Source organism: Schistocerca gregaria, chromosome 2, assembly GCF_023897955.1.
Source record: "Schistocerca gregaria isolate iqSchGreg1 chromosome 2, iqSchGreg1.2, whole genome shotgun sequence".
Classification (NCBI taxonomy): Eukaryota; Metazoa; Arthropoda; class Insecta; order Orthoptera; family Acrididae; genus Schistocerca; species Schistocerca gregaria.
The window spans coordinates 591,414,087-591,435,840 of NC_064921.1; the positions used below are offsets into that span (position 1 = coordinate 591,414,087).

At 45.1% G+C, this 21,754-nt stretch overlaps 4 non-coding genes across 4 annotated transcripts; 2 read left to right on the forward strand and 2 right to left on the reverse strand.

Annotated features, from left to right (window-relative positions):
• Nucleotides 1-1,929: 1,929 nt before the first annotated feature.
• Nucleotides 1,930-2,020, reverse strand: Trnay-gua (transfer RNA tyrosine (anticodon GUA)). Its single transcript is given in 2 exon segments — nt 1,930-1,965; nt 1,984-2,020. It is a non-coding gene; the product is annotated as a tRNA-Tyr (tRNA).
• A 5,401-nt stretch (nt 2,021-7,421) lies between these two features.
• Nucleotides 7,422-7,493, forward strand: Trnap-agg (transfer RNA proline (anticodon AGG)). Its single transcript has one exon. It is a non-coding gene; the product is annotated as a tRNA-Pro (tRNA).
• A 7,381-nt stretch (nt 7,494-14,874) lies between these two features.
• Nucleotides 14,875-14,965, reverse strand: Trnay-gua (transfer RNA tyrosine (anticodon GUA)). The gene is given in 2 exon segments: nt 14,875-14,910; nt 14,929-14,965. It is a non-coding gene; the product is annotated as a tRNA-Tyr (tRNA).
• Nucleotides 14,966-21,682: 6,717 nt separating this feature from the next.
• Nucleotides 21,683-21,754, forward strand: Trnap-agg (transfer RNA proline (anticodon AGG)). The gene has a single exon. It is a non-coding gene; the product is annotated as a tRNA-Pro (tRNA).

Here is a 21,754-nt window from a genome sequence, read left to right on the forward strand (position 1 = left end):
AGCAACCTGCAACACTTAGGTTTGTTATCGGTCTTATGTCCGATAGGTAATATCCGGAAGCACAGTGTGAGGGAATGTTGGCAGATTGTGCGTCTCTGGGCGAGCTCGTCGGTGTCCCTGCTCTGGCCTGTTGCTCGGCTCTAATAGCAGCTGGTAGTTGCCAGTCAGTGTTGTTGAGATGCAGAGGCTTACCGGCGTTTGTCGCTGTTTGCGTATGTTAGTTTACCACAGGTGGCTATGCCCTAGCTAGCAGTGTCTTTGGCCGCTTGTGCTTCCACCTGTGGTTGTGATCGTAGTTTCCCAGAGTGAGAATGAAAGGATTGTTGGAGTGTCTCGAGTTCCTGTATAGTCGTGTGGCGTGTTTTTTGAATACTTCCTTGAGGGTATCAAGGCGGTATTCATGGTGAAGATCCACAGTGCGTGTGTAGCGTGGAGCGTTGCTAATGATTCGTAGCACCTTGTTCTGTATGATCTGCAGGCGGCGCAGTCGTGTAGGAGCTGCATATTCCCAGACGGGAGCTGCGTACGTCATCAGAGGTCTAATCAGTGTCATGTATATGGACCTCGACACCCTCCTATTCAGTGTGCTTTCCCTGTTGAGCATTGGGTAGAGCTGTTTGAGCCTCGCGTGCGCTCTGTTGGCAACGTATTCAATGTGGTCCCCCCATGTAAGTTTCCGGTCCAGCCAGACACCAAGGTACCTGACTTTCTCTCGGAAACGTATTGAGCGTGTATGTAGTGTTATTGGTCTACAGTGTTGGTGTTTGCGCAGTATTTTCGGTCTGCGTGTGAACAGAACTGGTTCGCACTTGACGTTTACTTTAATGCGCCATCGCTCCAACCAAGGCTCAGCTGTTCTGAGTGCTGTCTGTATTCGTGAATTGATGGTCGACGGTTTCCAGTCTTGCGCGAGGATGGCTGTTAGACGGCTAACGTCGTGTTTTGTGTCGCTGGGAAGTCATTAATGTACAGGTTAAACAAGATGGGCCCTAGGATGCTTCTTTGGGGTACTCCAGCTTGGATACCGTGTTGTGTTGATTGCTTATCCTGCACGTTAGTGTTGAAACATCTGTTCGTGAGATATGAGTGTATGAGACGTACGAGTCCGTCCGGGAAACCAGCTTCGCTTAGTTTGCGTATGAGTCCGTTGCGCCAGAGACGATCGAAAGCCTTTTCGATGTCTAGGAACAGGGCCCCTGTGGCTTTGTTCTTGTTGTAGCCGTGTGTTATATGTTCGACTACGCGGAGGAGTTGTGTTGTCGAGTGGTGATTCCTAAAGCCGAATTGCTCCGGCCTTGGGGTGTCGTTGGCGATGATGAGCGAACACAGCAGACTGATGGGTCGGTAATTTTGTGGGAGAGAGTGGTCTTTCCCTGGCTTCCTGAACATCAGGACCTTGGCCGCCTTCCAAACGTCAGGGAAGTGTTGGTGTGTCAGGATGGCATTCGTTAAGTGTGTGAGGTATTCTACGCCTTTATCCATGAACTTCTGGAGGACACGGTTTTGAATGCCATCAGGCCCAGGGGCTTTTCTATCTTCTCATGAAATCTCGATCACCAGTTTTCACCTCCGATTGCGAAAACATACTGTTGGCACCCACCTATATAGGGGGTATGATCAGCACGATAAAATACGAGAAACCAGAGTTCGCACAAAAAAATTCAAGTGCTCTTTTTTCCCGCGCGCCGTTCGAGAGTGGAACGGTAGAGAGACTGCTCGAAAGTGATTCATTGGAGCCTCTGCCAGGCACTTAATTGTGAATAGCAGAGTAATCACGTACATGTACATGTGAAATACACACATAGAACAGCTACCATATGCTGATTCTGTCTTAGTCGTACCTCTCTGTTAAAAATAACACAACAGTTTGTATGATTAAAGTGTAGCTTATTTCGTAAAGAGAAGCAAAGTCATGAATGTTTAAAATTTTCCTTCGGGCCGGATTTGAACCAGCGACCTATGGATATCCGCTACTAAGCTCCTCTACAGTCCACCGCTCTACCAACTGAGCTACCGAAGGAATGTGGAGCTTTTGCCAGGACGTGAACCAGATACGCGAAAGTGCCACCAAGCGCAGACTGGCCGTCAGCGGTACCGTTACGTCACCTCCCATTCGCGCGAGGCCAACGAAGCTCTTTTACGTCGGCCACACCATTCATGTTGGTAGCGTCATTCAGATAGATAACGTGCCACTGATCATTCGTTTCACAGTCTGTCATCACATCTCGGCGATTGTAACTTGAAGCCGTCGTTTACCTATTTTCAAATAGCTCTATCGGAGGAGGAAATATACCTTCTTTTTCAAGTGGCGTTGACCAGAAAGTTAACTCTTCCGTCATCTAGTGTCCCCTTTTATAACTTTCCCACCTTGTCCAGCATACAGAACGTTTGACCATGATTATATGAACCCAACTGGTAGGAAAGGCATAGACTCCGAGGAAACCTGGCCGAAATGATCTATGGAAAAACGTACAACTAAAACGTAACAAGTCTGTCACTGCCCTAACAACGAATGACAGCAGATACATATAATTACAGAGGTTATTCTGAATAGTTAGTTTAATTTTTCATTAACTAGAAAACTACAATTCAATGAAATTTCATTTATATAGTAAAATAATACGTTCGCCATCCTGAAGTGGGAAATTTATTCGTGAAATCACTGGTTACAACAGGATTTATTTTTACATAATCACTAACACGTGCATGGGTGACGTTTCTCGTTACTTGATTGTTTAATTGAGAGGGGTTATGGGACCAAACAGCGAGGTCATCCCTATTCTGAAATTTGTCAGTGAAGAAAGAAGGTCCGCTTAAAAAGGACGGATCCGGTCAGGGGAGTCAAATTATAAAATAATATACATTAAAAACACACAGAAAAGGCATAAAAGGTGAGACCAAATCTAAAGACTGGAAGAAAGGGGCAGCCATGGGGTCACAGACAGAAAAGATTGAAAAGAAGTTCTAACTGCAACCAACCTGCCCGTGCTCAAAGACTAAAGTGGAACCTTATACCTGGAAATAAAAACCACTTTCACGGAAGAAACTCAGGAACAGTTTAACCGCCCATGAAAGGTATGCTAATATAATATAAGAAATCGGCAAAACGATATTAGCACAAAGGGCCGAAAGAAGGGGACATTCCACCAATATGTGGGATACTGTCAATCTCGCGCCACAACCACGTTGTAAGTGTGGGTCGTTCGGTAGGAGAGAACAATGGGTGAGGTGGGTATGACCAATGCGTAGACAACATAAAACCCCAGTGGACTCCTTCTGAAAGGAGCAGAAGGAAGAGGGGCAAACTGTAGCAGACTCCTTGATTGTGTGGAATTTATTCCTCTGAGGAGTAGCGTAACAGATATAAGTCCGTCATCTGAGGTTTCGCAGCGAATGTGCTGCATCCAAGTTTCTCGGGTGTCCAGCCGGACCAGATCGTCGAAGTTCCACGATATTTCGGCGAATAACCGTTCCGCCATCAGGCGGTGCTGATGGAATTGATGACACAAGATTGACACAGTCTTTCGACCACCAGCAAAGATTCGTGACCTACTAGGAACGGCAAAGATGACGCAGGCCTTAAGAAAGCGGGCGTATATAAAATCCGTGCGGCTGTGGCAAACCCTACATCGGCGGAACAGTTCGCACGGTCGAGGAACGATACAAGGAACACGAACGTCACACCCGCTTACACCGACCTAGCCATTGGGCCCTAGCAGAACAATGCATCGAAACCGGACACACAGCGAAATTCGAAGAGACAAAAATCCTGACGGCCACAAGTGCCTACTGGGATAGTATCTAACAGGAGACCATAGAAATTAGCGTAACAGATAACCTCATCAACAGGGACACAGGGTTTCAACTTAGCAAAGCCTGGAAACCATTATTAAACAGCATCAAAGAGCAACGGCGCGAGTAGACGCAAGATACTACCGCCACGACAGACGCAGATGAACTGCGCCTACCACCGGGCGTCGGCCGTCCGCACCGCGGTACGACTCGGGACCCCGCGGACATAAATACCACAGACACAGCGCAGACAGGTCATTCCATCAGCACCACCTGATGATGGCGGAACGGTTATTCACCGAAATATCGTGGAACTTCCACGGTCGGATCCGGCTGGACACCCGAGGAGCAGCGCACCAGAGGTAATTCCGTTTTTGGGCAAAGAGAGATTTGGCGTAGATCCGCATATCCACAGCAGGATCCAAGAAAGAAAATCGGGGGCAAGTATCTGCTTCTCTAGCCAAACGGTCAGCCAGTTCAATCCCTGGAATGCCCACATGACTTGGAACGCATAGAATGACAACGGAACAGGCGGCACAGCAAAGGGGAGACAGAAGGTCATGAATAGCAAAGATCAAAGGGTGACGCGAATAGCAGCGGTGGATAGCCTGCAGGCTGCTCATGGAGTGTGATCAAATTAAAACATTGTGGAGGGAGGCATGACAAAAGAAGTCTTAACTGGAGGCCATGGTTCGAACTCTGCACGGCAATGCATACTGCGGGCTCGGCACATGTATTCGACATTAACACGAACAGTTTCGAGATTAGCTCTCAGAGCTGCTATCCATCGTCGTCCAGTGTGGGCTTCACCGTCTATGAAACCAGGGGGGCTCAAAATGGCTCTGAGCACTATGCGAGTTAACTTCTGAGGTCACCAGTCGCCTAGAATTTAGAACTTATTAAACCTAACTAACCTACGGACATCACACACGTCCATGCCCGAGGCAGGATTCGAACCTGCGACCGTAGCGGTCGCTCGGCTCCAGACTGTAGCTCCTAGAAACCAGGGGGCATCGACCGGACGTAACGTAACGGCTGTTACATAAGCCATCCACTACGCAACATTACTGGCACGTGGATGAGTGCGTGATACCCATGATAGGGTCTGTACACTTATGGCCTAAGTGACCTGCTGTTGCCCTGGGAAGACAATTCTGTAGTGCTGACCAATGACTGTTGAGGCGTCCAATTGGATCCGTATTGTTGGACATCATTTTGTCATAGTATAATTCAGACCTACCGTCAGGCTTGCTGTGTTAAGTTATTGAACCAGTTGAAATTCATCTCGATTCGTCGTAAACAGAAGATTCTCATCCTAGTGCAAAGTTTCCAATACTTTTCGTTAATAAGAATTGGTTTATTTACAGTTTAAAAATAGGAATATTTTTCTACAGCAAATGAATGTTTTTCTATGGCTGCTATCAGTTTACCATTACCGTGATGAAATCTAACACTAGCTCAAGCAATAACGTATATATTCTTCAGTATACTAACATATACTTTATGCACTGCTTTTTTTAAAGCTGTGTTAAAGACGATTTTGTTCAAAGTAAATCAAAAACATTCTCAGAATCTGTGAGTGACAGGATAAGTGTTAATTTAGACTTGCTGCTCCTTTCTGTGGTTTAGCTCAAAAATTGTAAATTATTTAGCGATCTCCATCCACTTGTAAAACTAATTTGCTGCTCTGCTTACATAAATGTTTAACGTTTTTGCCTTATAATAGTGAATATCTTGCTCATTACAGCTACTACAGCTTTTTGTGATTTTATTGCCTTCTTTCCTATGAAGTAGGGCAATTTTATTCCAGTTTTTGGAATTGGCTTACTCTGCAGACATTCTGTAAGTATTACGGCAAATTGCTTATGTCTTACTCTTTCTAGCACAGTAATTACTTCGAATGTAGTACCGAAATTTTCTAGGACCATAACTCACTCTATACGCCAAATAGCTTTCATGTGCTCATTTAACATTACCCCTGGAATTAAATTATTTTCATTATTAGCTATTTGTGATTCTGGTTCATTAGATGAACTGTACAAAAATAATGTTCGAATGCTTGTATTATTTTGTTTATTGTTAACTAGTTGTTACCCAAGGCTGGGCTCGCACGTCAGTAGTTTAGTTATGGTGAGTGTTGACGAGTAAGCAAGCCACTGTAAATGCAATAACCTCAGCTGCCCTCACACGTCTGCCTGTTCAGGTAAGAGTAGCTAGTGATGGGCACCCCACTCTTCCCCTTCTGAAGCTGTCCCAACGAACGATGCGTCGACATGCGAATCATTACTGCTCAGCAGCTTGTGCAGAGGGACATGGGCAGGCGTGCGCCTCTATGCATATTGCTATTTTAGGCAGCATTCTCTACTTGGCATCATACTTCACCGTAATATACGGATCGCCCTATTGTAAGAGCTATTATGACGGGTATTGGACTCAATAAGTCACATGCATTGTCTTATGCTGTTCTTCACCAAGTTAAAATTGCTTCTTGATAACGCTCACAGTTTCAGTAGCCTATATGGTCAACACCCATCACTCATTGACATCGATGATCGCTGGGTAACTAGCCAAGTATGCCACGCGATGTTTGCAACTTAGGCTTCGTCTTTCCGTGAAAGGAGAGAGGAGGTGGTGGCGTCCTGACCTCTAGACTTTGCGCCGTGTCTTCGATTACATTTCACATATCTCCGCAGTGTCTCAAGGAGTGTGGGCACGTGACACTGTTGGTGGTGGTCCGTCCATCGGGTGGGTACGTTACGCTCGTCGTCCCCTTTCGTGCTGGCATCGACTCTCACCTTCTCCCTTCTCTGATTGTCATACAACGCAAACATGACACCACAGTACACACACAGATTTCAGTTTTCCGCACGTATCAGATACACTTAACACACGTCTCACATAACGAAAGGTGCCGGTGTGCAGGAAAGACAGGAAAATGCTTTCCAATTAGTAGGTTGAACCTGCATTTCGGCGGCTGCCAGGCAACGACGCCATACAATTTTACTTTTTTGTAGCATTCGGTGTCGCTAGGAGACAACTACAGAAATTTATGTGAATTGGTGTCATTTTAAAAGACATGAAGTCAAGTTGAAAATAAGACAATAGAATTTTATGCTCTCGCGTTAGGCTTGTATTTTTAAGACGGGTGTTCTCATATTTCCTGAGTCTTTCTAATGCGGGCTTTTGTTTCATGTCCAAAGTATGCTGAAGGCGACACGACGTCAAATTCTCGATTTGCTTGCTCATCTAACGTTTGAGCAGAGCGAAGAAAAATGTTGATTTTGTCTGCTAATGCTGCAGTTTGCAATTAAGTTAGCTTTATCATTACTGCGTGATCCCGACTTGATTCTCTTCTCTGCTCCTGAAGTCGTTATACTTGCTGAAGTTCAACAATTTCGACTGCGCCACGCAGCTGTGAAGGTAGGCAGCCTTGGCTGAAAGCTGCCAGACTTGCAGCACGTGCGCCCGTCCAGTACACGAGTGCGGCACAGGTGTGGCTCGCCTCGCGAGAGGCGGCCAGAGCGGAACACAGGAGCCGCCGCCGGCCGCACAGCGCGCGCCGCGTTCTGCGCGCAGCTGGACCGCCTCGCTGCGTCTCACTCAAGAGAAAGGATTTCTCTCTCACGAACGGCTCGTTGGTCTAGGGGTATGATTCTCGCTTAGGGTGCGAGAGGTCCCGGGTTCAAATCCCGGACGAGCCCATGTTTTTGTATCGTATTGCTAGCTTCGTGCAACTTGCAAACCTCGTGCAGTTCGTTAGAGCCGTAGGCAGCTCTGATTTACACACAGTTGCTTAATGTGTCGTTACGGTGACGACTGCGAAACAACAAGTGCTTGATTTCTAATTTGCGTCTTGATGTTACTCTCATCTCATTCTTCTTGATTTAGCAGGTTCCAGAAGAATACCGTAATGGCGCTATCGCCTTCCAGTATTTGAATTTAGCCAAAGTAGATGACGAAAATACGATGTTAATGCCAAAGAACTGCTATTCATTTACTTTGACAATACTAATTTGTCGTAGACGTCAAGTCATTTCAAGTCTCAATATTTGTCCTCTGAACGATGCTACCTGATTACAGAGTGTGGCAAGTTTAGAATTGTATTTTCTCCCCTCCCCTTCCCCAACCCATCCCCCTAAAAAAACTGTTGTCTAAGATTTCCAAAACAATATGCGATTAATATTATTTACATTTTGTTCGCCGCCTCCCCTCTCCACATAACAAATGTCTACGATCTCCATAATAACACTATCACCGTCTTCTTCTTCTTCTTCTTCTTCAGTAGTGCTACAGCCCTTAGTGAGCCTTGGATTCTTTAACGATCTTCCTCCACACTTCTCGGTTATTTGCTGCTGTTTTCCGGACTCCCATACTGATGAGATCCATTATTACGTCGTCAATCCACCTTCTTCTAGGTCCCCTTTTCGCCTAGCTGAATAGATCACAGCTTTCATCATTTTCTTTGGAATTCTATCCTCTGACAGTTTTCTCCAAGTGTCCTATTCATCTTTATCGGTGTGATTTCACACGTTTTACTATCTCCCTACATTGTATTAACTCTTGTAATTAAGCAGTGTAGGTATTCCCCAGCCTTCTTCCTCCCTTATTGGCCCATAGATTTAGTGTAGAATTTTTCGCTCAATGGTTCTTACTGTATTTACATTCTACCATTATCACCAATTTTTTTTAAATATATACTTTGTTTAGGTCATTACTTGGTCCATCGTTTTAGTATAACTTACAATAAATCATAAATCAGGTAGATACATGATCTAAAAATCCCTTGCCCAAAAATTTCAGAACTAGATGTGTCAAGTTATTATACGGTATAATATTGGAAAGTCCACTCGGTACAATCAGTACTTCATTTAGCTCTAACATTACTGTAAACACACGTCTGCAAAGTACAAAACTGGAGGGAACGCTGTAGCTTCATATTTCTGTCGCCTGCATCTATGTCCGCGAAAGTCTTACTATCTTTTTTTAATTATTTTTTTTAGAGAAGCATAATTAATCCTCTACCTTGCCTACCCTCAACTTGCTATGGTTTACTGGTTCCACCTCAGGACTTACGAACCATCTTCGGTTTGCTGATGGCAAGAGGTGTGGTCACACTTGGAGAGGCCGTCTTTCCCTGGCTGGAACGTTGTCTAAAGACAGTCAGGACACAAACCACGTGGTCTGACCTTCAGGAACGGAAATGAAAAGCACCCTGTGTTAAACGAAGCTTCTAATTTGTTATAATATCTCCCCATTTTCTAGACTTTTATTCTCTTTAAAAATTAGCTACTAAATTTGGAAATTAATATGGCTATCAATATAAACGCTTTTACTAAAATGGGTGTCATACCCTTATGAACACCCCCGCCCCCTTTTTGTCCGCGCCTCGATCATTACGATAGACAGGGGGCGCTCAATTACCAGTGTAAGGATTGCCGAAAACAGTGCTCGTGCATCTTTGTTCAAATGGCTCTGAGCACTATTGGACTTAACTTCTGAGGACATCAGTCCCCTAGAACTTAGAACTACTTCAACCTAACTAACCTAAGGACATCAAACACATCCATGCCTGAGGCAGGATTCGAACCTACGACAGTAGCGGTCGCGCGGTTCCAGAGTGTAGCGCCCAGAAGCGCTCGGCGACTCCGGCAAGCTTTGAAGTACTCTCCTGGGAGTCAGAATTCCAGAAAGATTGGTGTTTTATGCAGAAGCTAACCTTGATGGGTGGCCTGGGAGCAGCTAAATAGCAGAAGTTGAGAGGAAGGGAAATTTTGTGGGAATTTGTTCACTTCCCAGAGCAGGCATTCGTGATTTTCCTGGAGGGTTAACCGAGGCAAAGAGCGGACTCCGTAGAAATCTTCCATTCACAGCTTGCCTAGAGTGCGGATGTGGCTTTCTTTACTCAGCTTGCCTGAGAGAGAGTGAGCATCTCGGCAGCTTATGACTTTGCAAACGCAACGATTGAGCTTGGAGATAGAAAGTTGTCGTTCAGCTTTGTACTGAGCAAGATAGCTAGGAGTTAATACCCGAGCGCAGCTTTGCACCACCACGAGGGTGGCCGACGTCCGCACAACGACACCGCACTGCCACGCCGAATTCGGTGATATTGCGACCGCTCCGGCTTGAGTTAGGCCACTGATTAATCTGTTGGATCACGCCGGCAAAGTTTCCATGAGGGTTTCATAGGCTGTGTATTGCAGAATTCTTCTCGCACTTCGCATTACGCCTGGGTCAGCCGATAGGAATTAATTTTGATTTATCGCTGTTTACTCCACATAAACGGAATTTATTCCCACTCCTGTTAGTAGATTCACGTAATGTGACGATTGAAGGTCGGGAGTTAAATTTGTGCTAATCGACTGCATCTGTTTTCAATCAATAGTTGAAACCCCAGATCACTTTCTTCATTAAATTTATGTTCAACATTTGCATCTAGTGTTCAATAGCTGAATATGACATCAATGTTCACCCATTTTTTAATTTAAAAAAAGGATTAATTAATGTCAACATTGCCACTGCAGTTCAATCAGGAGTCACAGGGCCTTATAACTTTCTTTGCGTTATCTGATATTGCGTCAGTTTTGCACTCTCTGTTGATCTGTTAGTCATTTATCTGGGGTGAACACACGCCAAAACTAGATAAGTGACGGGTGGGGTGTTACATTTGGCTGACCCATGCTAGGATACAATACTTCGGGATATAGTAGGAAGTAGTATTGAAAAAGGCAATTTTTCCACGTGATCCATTGCTTAGCCATTTTGAATGGAAAGACAGGTAGCATTAGTTAAAATAAGTTACATTGTCTTTTTCATGTGCTGTCCTTTCAAATTGACATTTATCGGTGCCTATGCATTGTATTTATGATTTGTTGGAGTACTTGTGATATGCAGTGCTGTAATCAGCCGATGCTGAGCACACAGAACACAATCATTGGTACTAGTCTTTTTGGGGGACGTCTTCATGTACTGTTTGTCAGGTCACTGCTCACACCCAGTGTATCAATTTGTGTCCTGATATATGTTTTGTGCTATCTAATTATTGAGTGTAAGAGGTACCTGGGTTCTGAGTTTTCGTGTAACATAACAGTGCAAATGATAACGAGGGAAAAGCCAAGGCAACGGCAGAATATAATCAGACTGTTACTCGGGAGAACATGGGTGATAGTAGCGAAAGCTCTACCAATGAGCGTGACGAACGTGAGTTACAGCTTCGTGAAACTGGGTCTTACGACCTGTTTAGTCCGCTGAATAGCAAGGACGTTGATTCAGGCTGTGATACTGAGGGTTCGGGGGACGCAGGGAGTACAGGATTAATCCATAAGTATGGAAGATCCAGCCTAAGAAGCCAGAGTGTGTTCAAACAAAATGGTGTCCGACCATTATCAAATGATTCATTCACAGGTGAGCCGACGGGGGCGCGGAGACGGTACTTGTCTAGATATCGAAGGGTTCCTCAGAACAGAGGAGAAGAGTCGCATTTTCAGCCAAGAAAGGACGAGGATCAAAATGCAGCTACTCTCAAAAATATTTCGGACCTGTTGCAAGAGATGCAAAACGGTGAACTTAGAGCAGAGCGCCAACCTTAATGCCGAAATTAAAAAGGCCAATTTGGAGCTGAACTATAGGCTCACAGAAGTTCATAGGGAAGTAAAAGAGGAGGTAAAGAATCTTGGCGTCAAAATAGAGAAACAGATTGCCATCATCAAACGAACGGCAATTGAAGCCAAATTAATTGCCGAAGGTGCAAGGAAAATAGCGAGAGAAACTCGGGACTCCACGCAAAGCACGGCAAAAGTAGAAAAGGTCATGGTATCAAGGCTACAAAGCCTGATAAAATGTGTCTAAGAAAAGCAACAAAAGCAACCGGACATAGGGCCTAACGAGATGTGGAAAGAGGAGATGGCGATATTAAAAAGAAATTTAGAGGACGACGTCAAAAGTCTCATTACGGAGACACCAGGAAAGGAGAACGGTGTGATTACTACGTCGACTGAACCGTCACTTGCCGGAACAGACATAAACGCTTCACGGTGTGACGAAGTTGACACTGTAAGCAACGGGAGCCACGCCTTGATTCACAGCTGTGAGGCAACGACCGAGGTAAACACGGACAGCGGGCAGCAGTCCAGTGAGCACAATTGCTTTCGGCTGATTAGATGTACCGAACAACTGCAGAGATGACGTTGGCCTGTCGGAACGAATTCGTCCACGTCCCGGTGTTCATAAGAATCGTAAGAACGGGCGACATGATAACTGAAATGATGACCGGTTTGACTACAAGCATTTTGTATCCGTCCGAAAGTCTCATCACTACAAGGACGAAGATAATAGCTTGTATCCAAAACTTTTATGGGACAATTCGAGTTATCTTTGCCCCCACACTGGCCATTGATTTACCCGCTGGGTTTTATTTGCTCCAATATGAAGTGCGCGACCGCTGAGTACATGAGAAATGTAGCGAAGACGAGCGTCTCGTTCGAAGAATTCAAAAATGCCTTCTTGGGCTAATTTGTCAAAAGTAACCCAAGAAAGAAGCAAACAAGAAATTATGATGTCCCGAGATATGGAAGGGGCAGGGTACCGGAGTCCGGTCAGATTTTTTGAAAATGTGACCAAAAGGAACCAGTACCTAGACAACCCACGTAGCGGTGCGGAAATCATCAGATTATGTTGCATGAAACTTCCCATCTCATATCAACAATCACTTGCCGGTCGTTGTGGTAGCGATAATGAGGTATTTAAGGGCATTCTGCGAGAACTGGAATTCGCATTTCAAAACGCACAGGCGCGAGAGAATTGCAGACAGTGTGAACAAAATAACAACCGTCGCAATAATGGACCCAAGTGGGATAGTAGGCCAGTACCGAACTACAACGGTCACAAACAACATAAGAGTAATGGCAACTCGAAAAGAGGGTACACGGAAAAAGAGCGACACTCTCTGGTACAACATAGTAAATCACAAAGGACCTGGGACGGTAATAAGCAATCGGCAAGAAACAGGAATAATGGTTACCAAAATAACAACCAGGAAGAGGTCGACATAGAATTTTAGGCAGGAAATATAGGCTTAGAGTAAGGATTTTTGTCGGCCGGAGTGGACGAGCTGTTCTAGTCGCTACAGTCTGGACCCGCTGGACGGCTAAGGTCGCAGCTCCTGATCCTGCCTCGGGCATGGATGTGTGTGATGTCCTTAGTTAAGTTAGGTTTAAGTAGTTCTAAGTTCTAGGTAACTGATGACCTCAGATGTTAAGTCCTATAGTTCGCAGAACTATTTGAACCATTTTTTTGTGTTTTTCTCTCTCTTTAGAGTATGTGGGTCAATTACATTATCGAAGGAGTTCAGACATGATTGTATAGATTTTTTCAGTTAAATGGTACGATAAGGATTACTATACTTTTGGTATCAATTCCTGGATTAGAAAGTTTATCACTAAAGGTACCGTCTATGTGCTTGAATTTCAGAAAATTCTGTGATTCTGTTATGATACATTCATCTAATCTTAATATTTTCTTACAACAGACACGCAGATCAAAAGAAGAATTTGTTTGGGTACCTTACAATACGCCCTCAATTCTGTTCACTGTGTCGAACTCCATTCGTGTACATCAGACATTGTCTCTAAAGCATTCTTTCTCAAATTTTCTTTCTTGACATCAGCCATGACGCTGACAAGGATAGGAACACGTGTTCAACTTTTAATAAATCCCAGATGTGAAATGTATCGTGTTCTCCGTATTTAATAAGTTACGAGATTTCTTTCTCGTTTTTATGAATCCAGTTAAGTCTCTAAAAACCACAATAATCGCTTGTTCCTTTTGTCAGTGCTGTACAACAGAAATGCAATATTATTCTTAACTTCTCATTTTTACGATGCATTTTAATAAAATCTGTGCTTTCTATGGTTATACGATAGTATCAGCAAGAAAGCACAAACGTCTTTGAACAAAACTGTTTGCCTATGGAATCTCCCCTCGGTTGTGCGACTGGATTCGCAATTTCTGTCATGAAGGTTACAGTCCGCAGTAATAGACGGAAAGTCATCGAGTAATACGGAAGTAATATCCGGCGTTCCCCAAGGAAGTGTTATAGGCCCTCTGTTGTTCCTGCTTTATATTAACGTCATAGGAGACAATCTGAGTAACCATCTTAGATTATTTGCAGAGGATGCTGTCATTTTACCAAGTAATTAGATGGCCGAAACAAATTGCAAAATTATTTAGATAATATATCTGTATGGTGCGAAAAGTGGCTATTTACCAAGAATAAAGATAAGTGTGGGGTTATTCACGTGAGTACTAAAAGACATCCGCTAAATCTCGCCTACGCGATAAGTCTCACAAATCTGAAGGGTGTAAATTCATCTAAATACTTAGGGATTACAATTTCAAATAACAATCACATAGATAATGTTGTGAGTAGAACAAACCAAAGACTGCGATTCATTGGCAAAACACTTAGAATGTGTGACAAGTCTGCTTACACCACGCTTGCCCGCCATATCCTGGAATATTGCAGTACGGTGTGGAATAAACATCAGGTGGGACTGAGGGATGACATCGAAAAAGATCAGAGAAAGTCGGCCCGTTTTGTATTATCACGAAATAGAGGAGATAGTTCCAAAGACATTTACGTGAATTGGAGTGGCAATCGCTAAAACGAAGGCGTATTTCTTTGCGATGGGATCTTCTCACGAAATTTCAATCAACAGTTTTCTCCTCCGATAGCGAAAACGTTCTGTTGGCACCCACCTACATAGGGAGTAATGATCATCACGATAAAAGAAGAGAAATCAGGGCTCGAACAGAAAAATTTAAGTGCTCTTTTTTCCAGCGAGCCGTTCGAGGGTGGAACAGTAGAGAGACAGCTTGAAGGAGGTTCATTGAACCCTCTGACAGGCACTTACTTGTGAATAGCAGAATATTCACGAAGATGCAGATGTGAAATACACGCATAGAACAGCTACCATATGCTGATTCTGTCTCAGTCATACCTTTGTGTTGAAAATATCACAACAGTTTGTTGGATTAAAGTGTAGCTTATTTTGTAAAGAGAAGCAAAGTCACGAATATTTAAAATTTTCCTTCGGGCCGGATTTGAACCAGCGACCTATGGATATCTGCTACTAAGCTCCTCTACAGTCCACCGCTCTACCAACTGAGCTACCGAAGGAATGTGCAACTTTCGCCAGGCCGTGAACCAGATACGCGAAAGTGCCGCCAAGCGCAGACTGGCTGTCAGCAGTACCGTTACGTCATCTCCCATTCGCGCGACGCGTAGGAAGCTCTTTTACGTCGGCCACACCATTCGCGTTGGTAGCGTCATTCAGATAGATAACGTGCTACTGATCATTCGTTACACAGTCTGTCATCACATCTGGGCGCTTGTAATTGGAAGCCGTCGTTTGCCAATTTTCAAACAGCTCTATCAGAGGAGGAAATATACCTTCTTTTTCAAGTGGCTTTGACCAGAAAGTTAACTGTTCCGTCATCTAGTGTGTCCGTTTATAACCATCCCACATTGGCCGGCATACAGAAAGTTTGACCATAATTTTATGAATCCAACTGGTAGGAAAGGCGTGGATTTCTAAGAAACCTGGCCTAAATGATTTGTGGAAAAACGTACAACTAAAACAACAAGTGCACTGACAACGAATGACATCAGATATATGTCCAGAATGAGATTTTCACCCCGCAGCGGATTGTACGCTGATATGAAACTTCCAGGCAGATTAAAACTTTGTGCCGGACCGAGACTCGATTTTTTTTTTTTTTTTTTTTTTTGAGCCAACAGGACCTTTCTTTATACTAAAAAATGAGCATAGTTATTTGTATATTGATTACATTTCACTATATGTATTTAAGTTACATATTGCATTTAAGGCAAGAAAAGATGGTAGAAGCAAAGGAGGTCCAGTTTCAGTTCGGCGGTTAAGCATGCATCATATATTATTTACATGGAAGACAGATCTGACAGTTGAAGGACGAAAGGTGGAAGTAGAGGTGAGTGAAAGGGTTTATTAGTACTTATTATAACTTTGTGGCACTTAGGAAAGGAAAGAACGCTTTAATCTGTACATTTTATTTCGGTGGTGATTGGGAGGTTGTAGCACTGAAACACTACACCCTACGCGGTGGTCTCGCGGTTCTAGGCGCGCAGTCCGGAACCGTGCGACTGCTACGGTCGCAGGCTCGAATCCTGCCTTGGGCATGGATGTGTGTGATGTATGTCCTTACGTTAGTTCGGTTTAAGTAGTTCTAAGTTCTAGGGGACTAATGACCACAGCAGTTGAGTCGCATAGTGCTCAGAGCCATTTGAACCACTACACCCTATGGTGTATACACAGATAAAACACTTTCTTTTTCTTTTTGCTGCATTTCTTAAAACACTTTGGCGCACTTCTACTTTCACTTTCTTTTTGGATTTATACTATTATCACTCTGATCACTGCACTGCACTTTGGAGGTTGCTGTGGGGACGCTCGCTAGAGGTCACGTGCTGCCGGGGAAGACGTCGTCGATGGCTGCCTGCAAGGGTATCCGGTAGTTCTGGACGTTCTCGGAGTACCGCCTGTGCTGCTGGGCTTCCTTATGTTCCTCCCAGAGGTCCATCAGGAAGTCGAAGTGGTCCGTCTGCCGCTTCGTCACGATGGCGTGGCCTCTCATGCCGAGGATCCACAGAGTTGCTAGCCTTTTCGGCCTGGGAAATAGTTTGATGTCGGGCGCAGTGATTACTGTGGTTGTTATAGCTCGCTGGTCCGTTCTATTTATTTTTGCAACCATTCTCTGTCACGTTTCCCATATGCTGACCCCGTTTTTACATGTGAAGCGGTGCTCTAATGTGTCGATACAGTTGCATGCTTCACTTTTGTCTGATTCTCTCAGTTTTATCTGGGCTAATTTTTGGTTTGTTGGTACCGCCCTGTTTACAATTCGGTAACAGCTCGCTTTCACATGCTTTGGTAGCGTGGTTTCCGTGATGTTTTTCCATATTTGTGGCCAGTTGTAATTTGGGAACTTGTTTTCGATTTTGTTTCTGGCAGGCCTTCTCTTCAGCGCCCTGTATATTTTCTTCGCTGTCCTGTGACTGGGATTTGCCACGGTTGTCAATGCTTAGCTCTTGTCTATGTAGTATTGTTTTACGTTGCAAGTCTAATATGGGATGTGGAACTGGGGACCTTTGCCTTTCGCGGGCAAGTGCTCTACCAACTGAGCTACCCAAGCACGACTCACGCCTCCTTTCTTTCAGGAGTGCTAGTCCTGCAAGGTTCGCAGGAGAGCTTCTGTAAAGTTGGGAGGACGGGGCGTGAGTCGTGCTTGTGTAGGTCAGTTGGTAGAGCACTTGCCCGCGAAAGGTATAGGTCCCGAGTTCGAGTCTCGGTCTGGCACACTGTTATAATTTGCCAGGAAGTTTCACAGCAGATAGATCTAATTACAAAGATTATTTTTGAATAGTTAGCCGAATTTGCCATTAACAGAAACTTCAGTTTAATAAAATATCAATTATATAATGAAATAAAACGGTCGACATATTAAAGCGGACAATTTCTTCCTCAAACCATTGGTTATAATAGGATTTATGTTTAAGTAATGATCAATAACACGTATATGGGTGACGTCGGTCATTACTTAATTGATTAATTGAGAGGGGTTATGAGACCAAACGGCGAGGTCATCAGCCTCGCTATACCAAAGTTAGTCCCAGAAGAAAGTGAGTCCGCTAAAAGTGGACTGATCCAGTCAGGGGGAGTCAATTTATAAAATAATATACATTAAAAACACACAGAAAAGGCATAAAAGGTGAGACCAAGTCTAAAGACTGGAAGAAAGTGGCGGCCATGGGGTCACAGACAGAGGAGACTGAAAAGAAGTTCCAACCGCAACCAACCAGCCCGTGCTCCAAGACTAAAGTGGAACCTTATACCTGGAAATAAAAACCACTTTCACAGAAAAAACTCAGCAAAGTTCAACCGCCCATGAATCATACGCTAATACTTAATATAAGGAATCGGCAATACGATACTTAACACAAAGGGGCGAAAGAAGGGGACGTTCCACCAATATGTGGGATACTGTCAGTCTCGCGCCACAACCACATTGTGGGTGTGGGTCGTTAGGTAGGAGGAAACAATAGGTGAGCTGGGTATGACCAATGCTTAGACAACATAAAACCATAGTGGACTCCTTCTGAGAGGAGCAGAAGGAAGAGCGCCAAACTGCAGCAGGCTCCTTGATTGTGCGGAATTTATTCCTCTGAGGAATAGATAGAATTCTGTGATCTGATGCTTTACCGGTGAATGTGCCGTATCCAAGTTTCTCGGGTGTCCAGTCGGATCCGATCGTCGAAGTTCCACGATACTTCGGCGAATAACCGTTCTGCCATCATCAGGTGGTGCTGATAGAATGATCTGTCTGCGCTGTCTCCGTGGTATTTATGTCCGCGGGGTCCCGAGTCGTACCCCGGCGCGGACGGCCGACGTTGCGCCGCGTGGCGGGAGGGGAGGGGGGAGGCTGCGGCCACGCCCTGTGGTAGGCGCAGTTCATCTGCATCCGCAGTGGTGGTAGGAACTCGCGACCGCTCGCTTCCGACCACCATCAAAGATTTGTGACCTACTAGGAACACCGAAAGATGATGTAGGCCTTAAGAAAGAGTGCATATACAAAATCCCGAGCAGCTGTGGCAAATCCTACATCCCCCAAACAGTTCGCACGGTCGCGGACCGATGCAATGAACATTAACGTCACAGCTGCTTACACCAAACCAGCCATTCGGCCGTAGCAGAACACTCCATCGAAACCCGACACACAGCGAAATTCGAAGAGCCAAAAATCCTGACGGCCGCAAGTGCCTACTGGGAAAGTATCTACAAGGAGGCCATAGAAATTCGCGTAACAGATAACCTCATCAACAGAGACACCGGGTTTCAACTTAGCAAGGCCTGGCAACCATTATTAAGCACCATCAAAGAGCAACGACGCTAGCGGACGCGAGACGAGATCCTTCCACAACGGCGGACGGACGTGAACTGCGCCTACCACCGGGCGTGGCCGCAGCTTCCCCCTCCCCTCCCGCCACGAGGCGCAACGTCGGCCGTCCGCGCCAGGGTACGACTCGTGACCCCGCGGACATATATACCACGGAGACAGCGCAGACAGATCATTCCATCAGCACCACCTGATGTTGGCAGAACGGGTATTCGCCGAAATATCGTGGAACTTCGATGATCGGGTCCGGCTTGACACCCGAGAAACTTGGATACAGATATAATTCCGTTTTTGGGCAAAGAGAGATTTTGCGTAGATCCGCATATCCAAAGCTGGATCCAAGAAAGAAAATCGGGGGTAAGTATCTGCTCCTCTATCCAAACGGTCAGCCAGTTCAATCCCTGGAATGCCCACATGACTTGGAACCCAGAGAAAGACAACGGAACAGGCGGCACAGCAAAGGGAAAAGAGAAGGTCATGGATAGCAAAGACCTAAGGGTGGCGCGAATAGCATCGGTCGATAGCCTGCAGGTTCCTCATTGAGTCTGCAGGTTCCTCATTGAGTCTGAACAAATTAAAACACTGTAGGGAGGGTGGGAGGGGCTGAGAAACAAAGACTTAACTGGAGGCCATGGGTCCAATTCTGCATGGCAATGCGTACTTCAGGCTGGGCACATGTATTTGACATTAACAAAAACAGTTTGGAGATTAGCTCGCAGAGCTGCTATCCATCGTCGTCCTTTGTGAGCTGCAGCGTTTATGACACCAGGCGGCATCTACCGGACGTGACGTAACGGCTGTTACAAAAGCCATCCACTACGCAGCAATACTGCCAGGTGGATGAGTGCCTGATACTCTTGATAAGGTCTGCACACTTATGGCCAGGGAAGACAATTCTGTATTGCTGAACGATGACTGTAGAGAGATCTACCATCAAGCTTGCTCTGTTAAGTTATTGCACCAGTTGAAATTCATCCCGATTCGTCGCAGACAGAAGGTTATCATTCTAAAGCTAAGGTTCCGATACTCTCCGCTAATAATCATTTATTTATTTCTAGTTTAAGAATAGGATTATTTTCTACAGAAAATTGGTTATGTATTGCTTTTTCTAGCACAGTTCAAATGGCTCTGAGCACTATGAGACTTAACCGCTGAGGTCACCATTCCCCTAGAACTTAAAACTAGTTAAACCTAAGTAACCTAAGGACATCACACACATCCATGCCCGAGGCAGGATTAGAACCTTCCAGACTGATTTGCCTAGAACCTCTCCCCCACAGCGGTCGGATCTAGCACAGTAATTACTTCGAATGTAATTCTGAAATTTGCTGGGATCATAGCTCGCTTTATACCACGAATAGCTTTTATGTGCTCACTTGGCATTACTCGTGGAATTACATTAATTTCATTATTAGCTATTTGTGATTCTGGTTTGTTAGATGAACAGCACAAACATAATGTTCGAATGCTTGTACTATTCTGTTTATTGTTCACTAGCTGTTACCTAAGGCTGCGCTCCCACGTCAACAGTTTAGCTATGGTGAGTGTTGACGAGTTAGCAAGCCATTGTAAATGCAACACCCTCGGCTGCCCTCACGTCTCTGCTTGTTCAGGTAAGAGTAGATGTGCGACCCACTCTCCCCCATCCCAAGTTGTCCCAACCAACCATGCGTCGACATGCTAATCATTACTGCTCAGCAACTTGTGCAGAGGGACATGAGCAGGAGTGCGCATCTATGCATATTGCTACCCTAGGTAGGATTCTCTACCTGGCATCATACTTCACCGTAACATACGGATCGCCCTATTGTAAGCACTGTTATGACGGGTATTGGACTCAATAAGTCACATGCGTGGTCTTATGCTATTCTTCACCAAGTTAAAATTGCTTCTTGATAACGCTCACAGTTTCAGTAGCCTATATGGTCAACACCCATCACTCATTGACATCGATGATCGCCGGGTAACCGACCAAGTATGCCACGCGATGTTTGCATCTTAGGCTTCGTCTTTCCGTGAAAGGAGAGAGGAGGTGGTGGCGTCCTGACCTCTAGACTTTGCGCCGTGTCTTCGATTACATTTCACATATCTCCGCAGTGTCTCAAGGAGTGTGGGCACGTGACACTGTTGGTGGTGGTCCGTCCATCGGGTGGGAACGTTACGCTCGTCGTCCCCTTTCGTGCTGGCATCGACTCTCCCCTTCTCCCTTCTCTGATTGTCATACAACGCAAACATGACACCACAGTACACACACCGATTTCAGTGTTCCGCACGTATCAGATACACTTAACACACGTCTCACATAACGAAAGGTGCCGGTGTGCAGGAAAGACAGGAAAATGCTTTCCAATTAGTAGGTTGAACTTGCATTTCGGCGGCTGCCAGCCAACAACCCCATATAATTTTACTTTTTTGTAGCATTCGGTGACGCTAGGAGACAACTACAGAAATTTATGTGAATTGGTGTCATTTTAAAAGACATGAAGTCAAGTTGAAAATAAGACAATAGAATTTTATGCTCTCGCGTTAGGCTTGTATTTTTAAGACGGGTGTTCTCATATTTCCTGAGTCTTTCTAATGCGGGCTTTTGTTTCATGTCCAAAGTATGCTGAAGGCGACACGACGTCAAATTCTCGATCTGCTTGCTCATCTAACGTTTGAGCAGAGCGAAGAAAAATGTTGATTTTGTCTGCTAATGCTGCAGTTTGCAATTAAGTTAGCTTTATCATTACTGCGTGATGCCGACCAGTACACGAGTGCGGCACAGGTGTGGCTCGCCTCGCGAGAGGCGGCCAGAGCGGAACACAGGAGCCGCCGCCGGCCGCACAGCGCGCGCCGCGTTCTGCGCGCAGCTGGACCGCCTCGCTGCGTCTCACTCAAGAGAAAGGATTTCTCACTCACGAACGGCTCGTTGGTCTAGGGGTATGATTCTCGCTTAGGGTGCGAGAGGTCCCGGGTTCAAATCCCGGACGAGCCC